General features: G+C 48.2%; 1 long non-coding RNA gene across 1 annotated transcript in view; it reads right to left on the bottom strand.

The window, feature by feature from the left end:
• The window catches only part of LOC114817482, a 33,363-nt gene that overhangs the window by 2,347 nt on the left and 14,143 nt on the right, over positions 1-16,873 (bottom strand). Inside the window, exon 2 of the long non-coding RNA XR_003765341.1 lies at positions 1,307-1,429. This is a non-coding gene — a long non-coding RNA (uncharacterized LOC114817482). The remainder of the gene's footprint in view (positions 1-1,306; positions 1,430-16,873) is intronic.

The following is a 16,873-nucleotide window of genomic DNA, read 5'->3' as shown; positions in this document are numbered from 1 at the left end:
CCGCTAGATCGACTTCCCAGGCCGGGAATACAGAAGGTGTCCCTCACCTCCTCGCCAATCAAACAAGGTTTGGAGAAGAGGGAGGGGGGCGGAGATTGGAGGAGCAGAAATCAGAAGCCGGAATGGCCCGGGAGCAGAGGTGATAAATCCCTGCGGCCTCTGACCTCTGGGGCAGCGGATCGAGATTGGCAGCAGCCGGCCGTGGGTCACCTCTGCCCTGAGTGTGAGGTGCCCTCTCTGTCTGCGCCAAACGAGGAGCCTTGAGATGGGTCAGTGTCCCGTTGGACACTCGTGAGGCGGGAAGCTAGGCCGCTTCGCCAGCTGCTTATAACGCATTAGTGAATTCCTCCCGAATGGGAAGCGTTCATGGGTGGGAGCTAGGTGCTTCGCCGTATGTGAACAACACAGAAGGGTCTTCCTTCCGAGAGGGAAGTTCAACTCTCCACCTAGAATAAATCTTGCATGCCTCAACCTTTCTGAGGGAGTTCCAGGCCGGTGACAGGACTTGGGCGAGAGCTAGAAAATACAGGCATGGGGCCACGGCCATTGACGACCACTGGACTCAGAAGGGCCAAACCTCCTGGGCTTTCCAGCAGAACACCCCGAATCTCTCTAATTTCCTCTTTGAGCCCCTAAACTATCGGGAAATGGGGGAGAGGGGCAGGGACTTCCTCTCAGAGCAAGCCACCCCCAGCAGACTTATAAAACTAGCAGCTCTGATAAAAGCGGCTGATGAGTGGGGGAAACCACTGTGAAAAAGTAACTGTAGCTTCATGGAAAGTTTATTTGTCAGTTCCATCCAACGCTGAAGGCCTGGTCTCACTTGTGATACTTTTTTTACCCTTCTAAGACGCCCGCTTTCCTCCTCACCGCGTGGCTGGAGAAAATTTTTCTAAGGGTTTTCTAAGTGGACGCATTGGAAAAACATATATTAACTTCACAGACTGCTGTCCACTGAGGAAACCCCTGTGCCATAAATAAGTTATCAGAAGAGACTCTTAAGCCCATCCATCAAAGGGCTTTTTTTTGGTGGTATTTATTAAGCACTCGCTACGTGCAGGCACTATACTAAGTACTAGGTGGATACTAGCAAATCGGGTTGAACACAGTCCCTGTACCAGGTGGGGCTCAAAGTCTCAATCTCCATTTTACAGATGAGGTAACTGAGGCACAGAGAATTGAAGTGACTTGGCCCAAGGTCATAAAGCAGACGAGCGGCGGAACCAGGATTAGAACCCCTGACCTTTTGATGCTCTATCATGCTGCTTTAGTAGCCGTAATAATAGCGTTATTATTACATTCTTACCTGGTAAGTCTGGAGCTATTTTGAGTCCTCCCGGCAGCCATGATAGAGATGAGAATGGGGATGGTGATAGGGGACTTCCAAGATGGCATTCACGGATCTAGTTCCCCCTAGATGAAATGGGCCCTGGAAACAAAAGAGTCCCTGGGTTAGAAATAGGGAGACCCAGTGCACAGATCTGAGATTCCCTAGGATCCCAACTGCAGTCACCAGCTTCCCTTCTCCCCAGATACTCAGGGCTGAGGGTCTGACATTGAAGGGCCGGAACCACCCCCGCCCCCCTTTCTTCTTTACCCTCTCAAGCTAGAGGTAAGGGGAGGTGCCATAGGTAGGCTCAACCCCATCTACCTCTGGCAGACAGGTAACCTTATGAAGTTGGTGGGGGACTGTGGGAGGGTCTGGCCTGGTAGTGAACTGGGAATGACTGTGTATCTGGGATCGTTTCCAGCTTTGTTTATGCAGGGTTGAGAGAGGGTACAGATTTAATCAATCATTGCCACCGAAATGAGGCCCAAGGAGGGAGGCTGGCAGTGACCAGAGCTGCCCCATGACCAGATCCAATTCCCTTTTTCCCCACCTAGAATGCACTCGAGCTAAGACAGAGGGAATTATTGGAGAGGCTGCTATAAACTCTAAGCTCCTTGTGGGCGGGAAACATGTCTTCCAGCTGTGTATATCATATTCGTACTCTCCCAAGTGCTTAATAGAGTGCTCTGCACACGGTGCTCAATAAATATGATTGAGAGGGGCTGGGTTGGCAGAGGGCTTGCCCCGAAGCGGAAAGTCCACTCCAGGAAATGGATTCCCTTTCCCAAATTCATCTCCTGGGGTGCTCCGAAGGCCAGGGAGAGGATGAGGAGGAAGGGTGAGGGAACTGGAAACAACTAGCTGAGAAGATCTAAAATAAACTCGAGGTCGCGGGGGGAAGCCACCTAGAGTCACCGCAGCAGGCTGCATTTTGCTGCTTTTTGTCAGTGTTCTTTTTCTCCCAATGACACATGTCACACCCACCTCCTTCTGGCCAAGGGGGTCTCGGTCTGCAGCCCCCCACAGTGGAAAGGAGATCAGAGCGGAGGTTGTGGACAGGCTGTGGGAGGAAGAGGAGGAGGGGCTGAGCAAGGGGCAAAGCACATATCATCGGAAGAACCTGAGGTGCAGGAGGATGGGGGGAGGCTGGAGCCGCGGGTCACGGCAAAAAGTGAATCACGGGGACAATCCCTTCCATCGCCAAATACCCTACCAGTTCTGAGATAACCAACTTCATCCCGGCCACTTTCCTGGGCTTCGTTCTCCTGTACTTCCGTCCTCCAACTCATCTTCTAGATTATTAGCTCATGGCCAGGGAAGGTGTCTGCTAACTGTTGTATTGTGCTCTCCCAAGCGCTTAGTACAGTGCTATGTGCCCAGTAAACACCATTCACTGAACCCTGCAGGCTCTTATCATCCCTGGAGAATTTTCTAGGAAACCTGGGAACGGGAAAAGAGGAATAACGATTCCTTCACCTAGAACAGCACTTCTCTTGCTCCAAAATGCCTTTGCATTTCCTCTCCCATTTTGTCCCCATCCTATCTCTGAGATGCAGAAGGAGATATTGATTATCATCTCCATTTCACAGCCAAGGTAACTGAGGCCCAGAGAGGTTAAAGGTCATCTAGGATGACCTGAGGTCATCCAGCAGGCCAGTGACCCAGATGGGACTAGAACCGCCTTGACTTGTACTGGACCACACTAGCACCAAATCTGAGTCCCCTGCCTTGTTACTCATGTTTCTTCCTGACTTCTGCCCTGACAATAATCAATCAGTGGAATTTATTGAACGCTTACTATGTGCAGAATACTGTACTAAGCTCTTGGGAGAGTACAATACAACAGACTTAGCAGACATGTTCCCTGCCCTTAACAAGCTTACCGTCTAGAGGGCGAGACAGACATTAATAGGAATAGTAGTAATAACAATAATTGTGCTATTTGTTAAGAACTTACTATGTGCTTAATTCTGGGGCAGATAACGAGATAATCAGATGGGTCGCGATCTAAGGAGGAGAAAAGACAGGTATTCATTCCCCATTTTACAAATGAGGAAACTAAGACACAGAGAGGGTAAATGCCTTTAACTCCTCCTCACCATGTCCATCTGATTTAACTCCTTCCCATCTTGGTTTCTACCTTTTTGCCGTTGAAAAACTCAGTCCCAGAAGAAAGAATTGCCATTAGGAGAATTCAGTATCTATGTGTTTCTCTGTCAGGAGGCACTCAATAAATCTCACTGATTGATCGACTGGCTGCCCAGGGTCAGTACTTTCTGGGGTTTACAATGGTGCAACAAGAGCAGGGTTGGACTACCTACCCCACAGCAGGTCGGAAAGAACCTTAGCTGGAGGTTCCAGAGATGAAGCTTAATAATAATAATAATAATGATATTTGTTAAGCACTTACTATGCACCAAGCACTGTTTGAGCTCTGGGTAGATACAAGCATTTCAGGTTGGACTCACAGTCTTAATATCCATTTTACAGATGAGATAGAAGCGAATTGACTTGCCTAAGGTCATATAGTTGACAAGTGGCAGAGCTAGATTAGAACCCAGGTCCTTCTGACTCCTAGGCCCCGGGCTCTGGCCATTAGACCGTGACTGGTGGCATCCTGTGTGAATTCACTAGAGGATGAGGATTATCAGACCAGAGATGGTATTACTCTTCCTTCCTCCACCCTATCCCAGCCCCAGAACAGGAAAAGTGAGTCTCTGTGCCTCAGTTACCTCATCTACAAAATGGGGTTTAAATCCCTCCTCCCTTCCAATTTAGACTGAGTCCCCATGTGGGACAGGGACTGTGTCCAACCTGATAAACCTGTATTCATTTATTCAATCCATTCAGTTGTATTTATTGAGCACTTACTGCATGTACTAACCGCCTGGGAGAGTACAGTAAGACAATAAACAGACTGGGGAGTGGGACAGACATGAATACAAATAAATAAAATGACAGATATGCACATAAGTGCTGTGGGGCTGGGAGAGGGGAAGAGCAAAGGGAATAAGCCAGGGTGAAACAGAAGGGAGTGGGAGATGAGGAAAGATGGGGCTTAGCTGGGAAGGCTTCTTGGAGGAGATGTGCCTTCAATTAGGCTTTGAAGCAGGGGAAAGTAACCGTCTATAGGACTTGAGGAGGGAGGGCGTTCCAGGCCAGAGGCAGGACGTGGGCTAGGGGTCGGTGGCGAGATAGGCGAGATAAACCAGATCGAGGCAGAGTGAGAAAGTTAGCACTAGAGGAGCAAAGTGTGTAATTACTCCAGCTTTTAGAACAGTGGTTGACACATAGTAAGTGCTTAACGAATATCATAAAAATAAAATAAAATGAAATAGTTCTGTAAAAAATGCAGACAATTCAACCTCCAGCCCTCACAAACAAAGGCACAAGTCACATGCCCAAATAATAATAATGACTGTGGTAACTGTTAAATCTCTTACTATATGATGATAATGGTATCTGTCAAGTTCTTACTATATGTTATGCACCGCCCTAAAATGTTGGCAGGGTAATCATGTCAGATACATAGTCTGCACGCTCTTTGTGGTCAGGGGATATGTCTGCCTATTGTTCTATTGGACTCTCCCAAGTGCTTAGTAAAGTGCTCTGCACACAGTAAGTGCTCAATAAATATGATTGAATGAATGAATACGGTCCCCGTCCCACACAGGGCTCGTGGACTAAGTAGGAGGGAGAACAGCTTTTGAACCTCCATTTTACAGGTAAGGAAATAGAGGCACGGAGAAATTAAGTGACATGTCAGAAGTCACAGAGCAGGCAAGTGGCAGAGATGGGATTAGAAGCAAGGTCCTCTGACTTTCAGGCCCATGCTCCTTCTACTAGGTCACACTGCTCCTCAAACCCCTCACCAGGAGTTCTAGAAGCAGTGTATTCTAGTGGGTAGAGCACAGGCCTGGGAATCAGAAGTGCTGGGTTCTAATTGGGCAAGTCACTTCACTTCTCTGGGCCACTGCTCCCTCATCTGCAAAAGGAGGATTTGATACCTGTTCTCCCTCCTATTTACTCTGCGAGCCCCAAGAGGGACCTGATTATTCTCTATCTTCCCCTGTGCTTAGTACAGTGCTCGGCTTTTAGTAAGCACTTAAATTCCACAATTATTATTACTAGAGGGAGGCCGCCGATAACAGGGGAGCGAAAAGAGGAGGAAGTGTCTATTGCCACTTGGGATCTCTAGTTCTTCCTTCTTGGGAAAAAAAAACAAACTCCCTACGTTTTCAGAGTTGACCTCGTCTCTCTATTCCTCCAACTCCTCAGAGAAACCAGGCAAGGGAGGAGGTCTAAACTTCCACTTTCAGCTCCGATCCCTCCTGTTCCTAGTGATCAGAAGTTCACAATTCATTCATTCATTCATTCATTCAATAGTATTTATTGAGCGCTTACTATGTGCAGAGCACTGTACTAAGCGCTTGGGATGGACAAGTCGGCAACAGATAGAGACAGTCCCTGCCGTTTGACGGGCTTACGGTCTGATCGGGGGAGACGGACAGACAAGAACAATGGCACTAAACAGCGTCAAGGGGAAGAACATCTCGTAAAGACAATGGCAACTAAATAGAATCAAGGCAATGTACAATTCATTAACAAAATAAATAGGGTAACGAAAATATATACAGTTGAGCGGACGAGTACGGTGCTGTGGGGATGGGAAGGGAGAGGTGGAGGAGCAGAGGGAAAAGGGGAAAATGAGGCTTTAGCTGCGGAGAGGTAAAGGGGGGATGGCGGAGGGAGTAGAGGGGGAAGAGGAGCTCAGTCTGGGAAGGCCTCTTGGAGGAGGTGATTTTTAAGTAAGGTTTTGAAGAGGGAAAGAGAATCAGTTTGGCGGAGGTGAGGAGGGAGGGCGTTCCAGGACCGCGGGAGGACGTGACCCAGGGGTCGACGGCGGGATAGGCGAGACCGAGGGACGGCGAGGAGGTGCACAACCTACCCAGCCGGACACCTTGCCTCCTCATTCTGGAAGAGACATGCCCACCCTCCCTCCTCAGACTTCCCCCCAGGGGGGCATCGAGTCAGTTTGGATCAGACGGGTGGAAGTAGAAACCAACCATGTCCCAGTGCACTGCTCTGAGCGGAGGTAGAAGGCTTCTCACCAGAACTGTGTTCACACTCCACCATCTCCCTCCTCCCCATACCTCTCCCCCACCCCCCACAGAATGCTCTCCTACCTACCTGGCAACAAGGTTCTATTGAAATATTCAGGAAATGCCCTCTCTCTCTACCCCCAAAGTCCCCCCTTATACACCCTCCCACCTGTCAACAAGGTCTTTATTTTAAATGTTCGGGAAATGCCACTTTGGACCTTCCCCGGCTTTACCGGGGAAATAGAAATATGAGGAGATCTCCTCTCGGCTTTCAGGGAGCTGGAAATCCCTAGACTTGCAATAGGCTTGTTTTATAACTACGGCCCCACCTGTTCGCTGACAGAATCAACGAGCATTTAATACTGGTTTATTATGTACTGTGTGCCCGTCTCCTGTTCTTGGTCTCGGGAGGAATTTGAGGGAGCGATGTGTCCTTTATTAAGGCTCCGAATGACCTTGATTCAGAAGCCTCAGCCACCCTCTCCCCACCTCGAAATCAGAGCGTTCCCTGTGCTGGGTTCTATTCCGCCGCTTGCCTGTTGTGTGACCAAGTCATTTAATAATCACTGCGGTACTTACTATGTGCCAAGCACTGAACTAAGCGCTGGGGGAGATACAAGCTGATCAGGGCCCACCTGGGGCTCACAGTTTAAGAAAGAAGAACAGGTTTGAACCTCCATGAGGGATGAGGAAACTGAGGCTCAAAGGAGTGAAGTGACTTGCCCAAAATCACACAACAGGTAAGTGGTGGAGCAGGGATTAGAACCCAGACCTATGCTCTTTCCCCAAGTCCTCGCCGCTTCCTTTAACTTGTCTGTGAGCCCCATATGGGACGGGGACGGTGTCCAACCTGCTTATCTGGTATCCACCCTTCCGCTTAGTACAGTGCTCGGCACATAGTAAGCATTTAACAAATACAAATATTAATTATTATTTTAGCATTGTCCAGTTTCTCCAGAACCTTCAGGGAGACAAGTCAGGGAATCGACTGTTGTGTCCCAAAGAAAATAAGCTACTTCAGACACTAGATGATCTGTCTGCTTGTCAGAACACGGGGGCTAGGGTTTCCTTAACTTCCCTGTGAAAATCAACCCAGGCGAAAGGGCTCAAGTGAATGAGCAGGAAGCCTGGGATCTAATCTCAGCTCTGCCACTAACCTGCTGTGTGACTTTGGATGAGTCACTCAACATCTCTGGGTCTCCGTTTCCTCATCTGTAAGCTCTTCCTTCCTCTTAGACTGTGAGCTCCACGTGGGTCAGGGACTATGTCTGATCTACGTCTTAAGACAAGAAGCAAAGCGTAGTACATAGAAAGCGGGTCGGGGGTCAGAAGGTCATGGGTTCTAATCCCAGCTCCGCCACTTGTCTGCTGTGTGACCTTGAGCAAGTCACTTAAATTCTCTATGCCTCAGTTACCTCATCTGTAAAATGAGGCTCGAGACTGTGAGCCCCATGAGGGACAGGGACTGTGTCCAACCCAATTTGCTTGTATCCACCCCAGCACTTAGTACAGTGCCTGGCACATAGTAACCACTACTAACAAATCCCATAATTATTATTACTATCTAATTATCTGGATCTACTTGAGTAGACAGAGTGCCTAATAATAACCACCTCTATTATTATTATTGTAAATTAAACTCCAGATACATCCTAATTCCAACCCAACTACACATCTGCTGTGTGACTTTGGGGGAGTCACTTAATTCCTCTTTACAACAGTTCCCTCAACTGTAAAATGAGGATTTAGACCGAGCCTCATGTGGGACATGAACTCTCTTTAACCTGATTAGTTTGTATCTAAATCCCGTGCTTTAATACAATGCCTGGCTCATAGTAAGTGCTTAACAAATACGATTAAAATAAAAACCACCGTGTTTACTGAGTGCAAACAACGGATCAAATGCTCCTTGAGGGCAGGGGTTGTGTGTACAAACTATTGGACTCTCCCAAGCGCTCAGTACAGTGTTCTGCACAGAGTAGATTGTAAGCTCCTTCAGGGCAGGAATCATGTCTACTGACTCTCTATTGGACTCTCCCAAGCACTCAGTACAGTGCTCTGCCCACAGTATGTTGCAACTCCCTTAAGAGCAGGGATCATGTCTACTAACTCTATTGTCCTCTTCCATTGTAGGTGCTCAATAAATACAATTCATGAACTGAGGGTAGTGGAAGAGGCTCCTTCTGGACATCCTCCCCACTCTCCCCCTCTTGGGGGGTGGGGATGGGGGTGGTCCTCCCGATCAGGAGGGGAGAGTCCGATGATCTAATAGAAAACAACAGCATGAACTTTCACTGACCGTGGAAATTCATTCTGAGGCATTAGAGCTGGGGATTTGGTTTCGGAGGGGCTTGTGGGTTTTTTTTGTCTTTTTTTGCTTCAAAGCCTGGTTTGAAATGGAGCCAGAGATTAACAGGTCCCAGGGCGAGGGTATGTGAGTCACATGATGGAAGCTTTTAGACCCCAAATGTTACATGATTCACAATGTCGGGGCTGCCTAGGTCTTCCTGACTAAAGTGACAAGTCACCTCAGTGGAGGCAGCAGCGGCAACCTCAACGGAATGAAAGGAGAATGGCATCCTCACAACCAGAACGCCCACAATTCTATCGACCCTAAACTATCGCATTTACTTCTTTTCACTTCAGAATAATCTTTTCTTGTCCCTCTGCCCACTCTCCACCTGACCGCAGAAGTGGAAAGAGAAATGTAAAACCATTTTTGTTTGCCTTTAGGAAATCAGGAAGCTTTCTTCTTGGTGAATGCTCAAGGCATTTTATTATCTAAGAATGGAAGCTCGTTGGTTGCAGAAAAGCACCCGACTGAGGGTGGATATTTGATTTAGCATCATCATCATCATCATCAGTGGCATTTATTGAGCATTTAATGTGTGCAGAACACCGTACTAAATACTTGGGAGAGTACAACAGAGTTAGTAGACCCATTCCCTGCCCACAACTAGCTCTTAGTCTAGTCTAGAGACAAGTTTACAGTCTAATAATTACTATGGGTCGAGCCCTGTGCTAAGAGCTGGGGTAGATCCAAGCAAATCAGGTTGGACACAGTCCCCGTCCCACGTGGAGCTCTCAGTCTAGATCCCCATTTGACAGGTGAGGTAACTGAGGCATAAGGAAATGAAGTGACTTGCCCAAGGTCACACAGCAGGCAAGTGGTGGAGCTGGGATTAAAACCCAAGACCTGACTCCCAGGTCCATGCTACTCATCTATATTTATATTCATATCTATATTTATTTCTGCTGTTGTTAGGGATCTGGACTTTACTGTGAGATGGAATCATAAAAAAATCTGTTACTCATTTTTACGGTTCAGATTTATCTGGTCTTTACCCATTATAAGAGTTTGAGTGTTTATCAAATACATGATAATGACTAACACAGAAGTCTGGTTTAGTGACGGATATACTGACACCTTTCGATTGTCACCACCCATTAAACAATTTATATTCACACATGTTAATTTATTTTCCTTCTTGCAAATAGGCTTACTGTTGACTTATGATCTTAGCCACAATACTGGTTTTGTTGGTATGATGCAAAGCACTACAAATATCCTCCATTCCTATTTCCTCTCATTCTTTCCACTGATTGTGCTCCTCGTAGGCAGATTCATGTCTTACCAACTGTACTGTACTCTCCCAAGGGCTTAGAACAGTGCTCTGCACATGATAAGTTCTCAATAAATACAACTGATTAATTGATGGATTGATTAATTAGGCTGGACTCAGAATCTGGGGTCTTGGAATCCAGACCTAGTTCCTCCACAGGCAACCTGGGCGATCCTGACCTACTCATTTCTCTCTTCTGCACCTTATGTGGTCTTCCGGAGAGAAAATAGGCTCTTGGTCTAATGGAAAGAGCACAGAATGGGGAACTATGAATTATCCCAGTTTTGCCTCAGACCTGTTGTGTGTCTTTGGGCCCATTCTGGGCTTCAGTTTCCTCATCTGTAAAATGGGTATGAGATACCTGCCCTTTCCATCTCTTAATCAGTAGTATTTATTGAGTGCTTAATCTGGGCAGAGCACTGTACTAAGAACTTGGTAGGGCACAGCAAAGTGAGAGGACTGGATCCCTTCCTTCAAGCAACTGACAATCTAGTCAGAGAGACAGACATTCAGATAAACTACAGGTCCAAATTAAAGAAGCAACTTGGTCTAGTGGAAAGAGCCCAGGCCTGGGAGCCAGGAGACCTGAATTCTAAACCAATCTCTGCCACCCGGCTGCTGAGTGACCTTGGACAAGTAGTCACTTCTCTCCTCCGGTCTCAGTTACTTCATCTGAAAAATGGGGATTAAGACTGTGAGGTCCACATAGGACACAGACTGTGTCCAACCTGAAAAGCTCGTAACTACCCATAACTTAGAACAGAGAAAACACTTAAATACTATCTTAAAAAAATACCCAGTATGAAGACGTGATCGTAAGTGCTATGGGGATCGGGGGTAGCGCTTGGGGGGGTATAGATGATGCATATTACAATATACAAGTGCATAGATGATGCACTAGGGAGGGAGATAGGATAGGGGAGATGAGAGATTAGTCAGGGAAGGCTTCCTGGAGGAGATGTGATTTAGCAGGGCTTTGAAGATGGGGAGAGTGGTGGTCTGCCGGATATAAAGGAGGGCAGTCCAGGCAGGACAGAGTAGGTCAGTCAGTGCTATAGGCTGAGAAAGGGGTCGACGGTAATAGAGTGCTCTTCATTCCCCTCTTCAACCAAGCTTCCTCCCAACAATGACTCCCACCCACCCACCAGCCTCATTCTCGTTCCTTACCGCTGCCCATTTGCTAGCCACATGCCTCTCTCCCCCAGCCTCTTCCCCTAGCCACACATCTTGGTCTCCCAACCCACATCCTGTCACGCCTTCAGCCCAGCTCCTCTTGTCGCCACCGCCCCGCCGAATCCTGAACTCCAGTACCTCCGTCTAGAGCGGGAGGCCAAGTGAGTCCACACACGGTCCATCCTTCCTGCTCCCTCCCTCGCCCACGGGAGGGAGCAGAGGCACATGCCAGAACGAACCGGGCAGAGCGGGCCACTCCCGGGACTAGGTCCCTGCGTTCTGAGGCCGTGGGCTCAGAGCTGTGAAGGCCGGGGGTAGGGGGGCTGATCGCTTTTCTGGCCCCCGTTGAGCTCAGACCTGGAATTTCCCTGCCATGAGTCAATCCCACTCACCAGCGCCCTAAACCAGGGCAGCTGGGGCTTTTTGTACTTGTGAAGTCCTCGCTGCTCTCCAGGGCAGAGGTGAGGGAATGTGGTCCTCAGAGCTGGGGCCTGGGGTTTTGACCAATTTCCCCAGCAGAGATGCTTCTTTTGCCCTCTCACCACATATGGATCATTTTTAACTAATTACTGAAATCAGTATGACCCCCAAAGATGACATTTATTCATTCATTCAGTGGTATTTATTGAGCGCTTACTGTGTGCAGAGCACTGCCCTAAGCGCTTGGGAGAATACACTACAAAAATAGACATATTCCCTGCCCACAGTGAGCTTACAGTTTTGGTGGGGGGCAGACATTAATAAAAATACATTATAGATTTGGCCAAGCATTGTTCTAAACACTGTGTTTAGCTCCCTGAGAGCAAGGATCATGTCTGTTAACTCTCTTGTCCTCTTCCAAGCACATAGTAAAGTGCTCTGCACACAGTAAACTGTAAGCTTCTGGGGATCATGACTACTAACTTTATTATACTCTCCAAGTGCTCAGTACAGTGCTCTGCACACAATAGACTATAAATACGTCGAGGGTGTGGATCATGCCTATTTATTCTATTATACTCTTTAAGTGCTAGTATAGAGTATATGCTCAGTAAATACCACTGAGTATCGATTTACCTCTACAATATCGCCAAGATCCGCCCTTTCCTCTCCACCCAAACGGCTACCTTACTATTACGGGCTCTCGTTATATCCCGGCTAGACTACTGTGTCAGCCTTCTCTCTGACCTCCCTTCCTCCTCTCTCGCCCCGCTCCGGTCTATTCTTCACTCCGCTGCCCGGCTCATCTTCCCGCAGAAACGATCTGGGCATGTCACTCCCCTTCTTAAACAACTCCAGTGGTTGCCTATCGACCTCCGCTCCAAACAAAAACTCCTCACTCTAGGCTTCAAGGCTCTCCATCACCTTGCCCCTTCCTACCTCTCCTCCCTTCTCTCTTTCTACCACCCACCCCGCACGCTCCGCTCCTCCGCCGCCCACCTCCTCGCCGTCCCTCGGTCTCGCCCATCCCGCCGTCGACCCCCGGGTCACGTCCTCCCGCGGTCCTGGAACGCCCTCCCTCCTCACCTCCGCCAAACTGATTCTCTTTCCCTCTTCAAAACCTTACTTAAAAATCACCTCCTCCAAGAGGCCTTCCCAGACTGAGCTCCTCTTCCCCCTCTACTCCCTCTGCCATCCCCCCTTTACCTCTCCGCAGCTAAAGCCTCATTTCCCCTTTTCCCTCTGCTCCTCCACCTCTCCCTTCCCATCCCCACAGCACTGTACTCGTCCGCTCAACTGTATATATTTTCGTTACCCTATTTATTTTGTTAATGAATTGTACATCGCCTCGATTCTATTTAGTTGCCATTGTTTTTACGAGATGTTCTTCCCCTTGACGCTGTTTAGTGCCATTGTTCTTGTCTGTCCGTCTCCCCCGATTAGACTGTAAGCCCGTCAAACGGCAGGGACCGTCTCTATCTGTTGCCGACTTGTTCATCCCAAGTGCTTAGTACAGTGCTCTGCACATAGTAAGCGCTCAATAAATACTATTGAATGAATGAATGAATGATTGATCTGATTGATTGAAGCTAGACAATCAGATCAAACCCAGGAGAGTTGGGAGAGTCAGTCAGTCATATTTCCTGAGCACTTACTGGGTGCAGAGCACTGTACTGAGCACTTGGGAAGGTACAGTAGAGAAGAACATGGCGTAGTGGATAGACCACGGGCCTGGGAGTCAGAAGGTCACGGGTTCTAACCCTGCCTCCACCACTTGGCCGCTGTGTGGCTTTGGGCAAGTCACTTCACTTCTGTGTGTCTCAGTTACCTCATCTATAAAATGAGGGTTGAGACCGTGAGCCCCACAGGGAACGGGGCCTGTGTCCAACTCGATTTGCTTGTATCTTCCCCAGCACTTAGTACAGTGCCTGGCACATAGTACGTGCTTACAAAATCCATCATCATTATTACTATTACAATATAACAGACACATTCCCTGCCTATGAGCTTACAGTCTGCAGGAGAGTCCCCAGTGATTCTGTCTCAGTCTGAAGAGCCAGCACCTTTTAAGGTACCGTGTAATCTCACTGTGGTCAGAGAATGTGTCTGTTTATTGTTATATTGTACTCGCCTATGCTCCTAGTATGGTGCTTTACACACAGTAAGTGCTTAATAAAAAAGATCGGATGAATGAATTGAAGTACAATTGAATGAATGAATGGAGGGTAGAAGCTTCTGGAACGGGTTGGTGACGGAAATTTCGCTTCACGATGTTGGATCAGCTCTTCCAGCGGGGGCAAATTTTCAGAAAACCCCCCATCCCCGCAGATGCTGCTACAAGCAGCAGGTCTCTGGGTGGGGAATGAGTGTGCTGGCAGGCTTCTCTAGGGCCTTAGACTTCTCTCAGCCTTTCCCCCAAACATGTGGGCCCAGACAAACAAGGCCTCCGGGGCTCACGGGGACTCCACTGTGGCTTGGGGCTGAGGGCGAGATGGGGCGAGGGGTGGGAGGGCAACAGAGGGGGATTTCCAGATCTTGCTGTTTAATTCCCGAAAGTGTGGCTTGGAAGATCAGAGGCAAATCCCTCCTCTGAGGAGAATTATTATTACTACTATCATTGTTGTATTTGTTAAGCACTTACTATGTGTCAGGCACTGTCCTAAGCACTGGGGTGGATATAAACAAATTAGGTTGGACACAGTCCCTGTCCCACGTGGGGCTCAATCTCAGTCCCTATTTTACAGATGAGGTAACTGAGGGAGAGAGAAGTGAAGTGACTTGCCCAAGGTCTCACCGCAGACAGGTGGCAGAGCCGGGATTAGAACCCAGGACCTTCTGGCTCCCAGGCCCGGGCTCTCTCTACTACACCATGTTGCTTCTCGTGGATGATGAGATATGAAAGGACTAGAAGAAGCTAAAATAATAACTGTATCTGCTAAGTGTTTCCAATGTACCATACTAATTGCTGTCAGTCATTTTTTGAGCATTTATTGTGTGCAAAGCACTGTACTAAGCACTTAGGCGAGGACAACGTAACAATATAAGATATCTTTGCTGCCCACAGCAAGGAAGATAGATAACCAGGTCCCTCATGGGGCTCACAGTCTAAGTAGGAGGGAGAACAGAGGTTTTGAATCCCCATTTTGCAGATGAGGGAACTGAGGTACAGGGAAGTTAAGTGACTTGCCCGAGGTCACACAGCAGACAAGCGGAAGAGCAAGGATTAAAACTCAGGTCCTCCGACTCTCAGGCCCGGCCTCTGCCCCCAGACCATGCTGTTTCTCAGAGAACCAGAACTAAAACAATCAATCTATCAGTGGTACTTATTGAACGCTTATTGTGTGCAAAGCACTGTACTAAACAGTTGGGAGAGTACAACACAAGAGAATTAGCAGATATGTTCCCTGCCCGTAACTGGTAAAGAACTAGATTTTCCAGGCTTGGAGGTTGGGAGGGTTTTATGGGTGATAGGTGGGAGAGGGGAAAGGGGATGATTCTCTCTGTTTAGCATTGATCCTTTAGGAAGTGCTCACTGCCGCTTCTTTCTCCTCAGCTGCAACAGTGAGGAGCATTTTCGCTCTCTCAGCAAGCCATCTGGTACGGTCTTTAGCCCTGCCGGGTTAATGGAGAATTAACCCGGACACTCCAAGGCTGGAGAAAGGCTCTGGTCAGCGTGAGGCGATGAAAGCTTGGACCCCCACTCCTCCTCAGCCCAAATTCCCCCATCTTGTCCTCTCCAGAGGCCTCCTCCCGGAATCCTCCAGGGCTGTTTTTAGGCCAGGACCGTGGCTAGGGCTGTAAGCTGGGTCTCAGGGCTGAATTCTCATCTCTCAATCAATCAGTTGTATTTATTGAGAGCTTACTGTGTGCAGAGCACTGTATTAAACGCTTGGAGAACACAATGTAACAGATGGATTGAGCCCACCTTCATGTGGCTCAATGAAGTTCGCTCTGAGCTCGAGTTAGCCGTGAGAACAGGAAGAGAGGGGAAACCTCATAAAACCCAAACACACACACACACACACACACACATCTTAATTTAACAGATTCTAATAGACCCACTTAAGTACTTGGATTACTCCTTGACCTCTTCTTTCCGTGCCTTCTATTCCTTAACCTCATTGCTAGCTGCATAATATGAGCAGGTATATGTCCAGTTGCCTTGGCTACTAGCACTGAGTGACATCATAGAGACACCGTAGAGACACACGATCTGCTGTGTGCAGAACACTGTCCTTGGCAGTAGGACACTTGGCAGAGTCCTACAGACCCAATTGATCCATCAAACTGTAGAATTAACTGAGCACCTATGGGCAGAGCACTCTACTGAGCGCTTGGGAGAGGACAACAGAGTTATAATCCCTGTTCTCAGGGAGTTTAGAATCTAATGGGGTTTGGGTTGCTCTGAATCCAGGAGACTGACCAGTGCTGCCAGAAACAGATAATAATGTTGGTATTTGTTAAGCGCTTACTATGTGCAGAGCACTGTTCTAAGTGCTGGGATAGACACAGGGGAATCAGGTTGTCCCACGTGGGGCTCACAGTCTTCATCCCCATTTTACAGATGAGGTAACTGAGGCCCAGAGAAGTTAAGTGACTTGCCCACAGTCACACGGCTGACAAGTAGCAGAGCCGGGATTCGATGTTAACACAGTTCAAGTGCTCAAAGGTGAGATGAGTAGACCAATCAGAGGCATCTGCATAATAATAATAATAATAATAATGTTGGTATTTGTTAAGCGCTTACTATGTGCAGAGCACTGTTCTAAGCGCTGGGGTAGACACAGGGGAATCGGGTTGTCCCACGTGGGGCTCACAGTCTTAATCCCCATTTTACAGATGAGGTAACTGAGGCACAGAGAAGTGAAGTGACTTGCGCACAGTCACACAGCTGACAAGTGTCAGAGCTGGGATTCGAACCCATGACCTCTGGCTCCAAAGCCCAGGCTCTTTCCACTGAGCCACGCCGCTTCTGCATGAAGACACACTGATCGAGAAGCAGCGTAGCCTAGTGAAAAGAGCACAGGCATGGGCAGCAGAGAACTCAAGTTCTAATTTTGGCTCTGTCAAGGGTCAGCCGGGTGACCGTGGGCAACTCACTTCATTTCTCTGTACCTCAGTTACCCCATCTGTAAAGTGGGGATTAAGACTGTGGGCCCCATATGGGATCTAGACTGTGTCCCATCTGATTAGCTTGTAGCTATCCCAATGCCTGGCACATATGA

The sequence above is a fragment of the Ornithorhynchus anatinus genome, chromosome 16 (assembly GCF_004115215.2).
Source record: "Ornithorhynchus anatinus isolate Pmale09 chromosome 16, mOrnAna1.pri.v4, whole genome shotgun sequence".
NCBI classification, from domain to species: domain Eukaryota; kingdom Metazoa; phylum Chordata; class Mammalia; order Monotremata; family Ornithorhynchidae; genus Ornithorhynchus; species Ornithorhynchus anatinus.
This window is presented reverse-complemented; position numbering and strand designations above follow the sequence as displayed.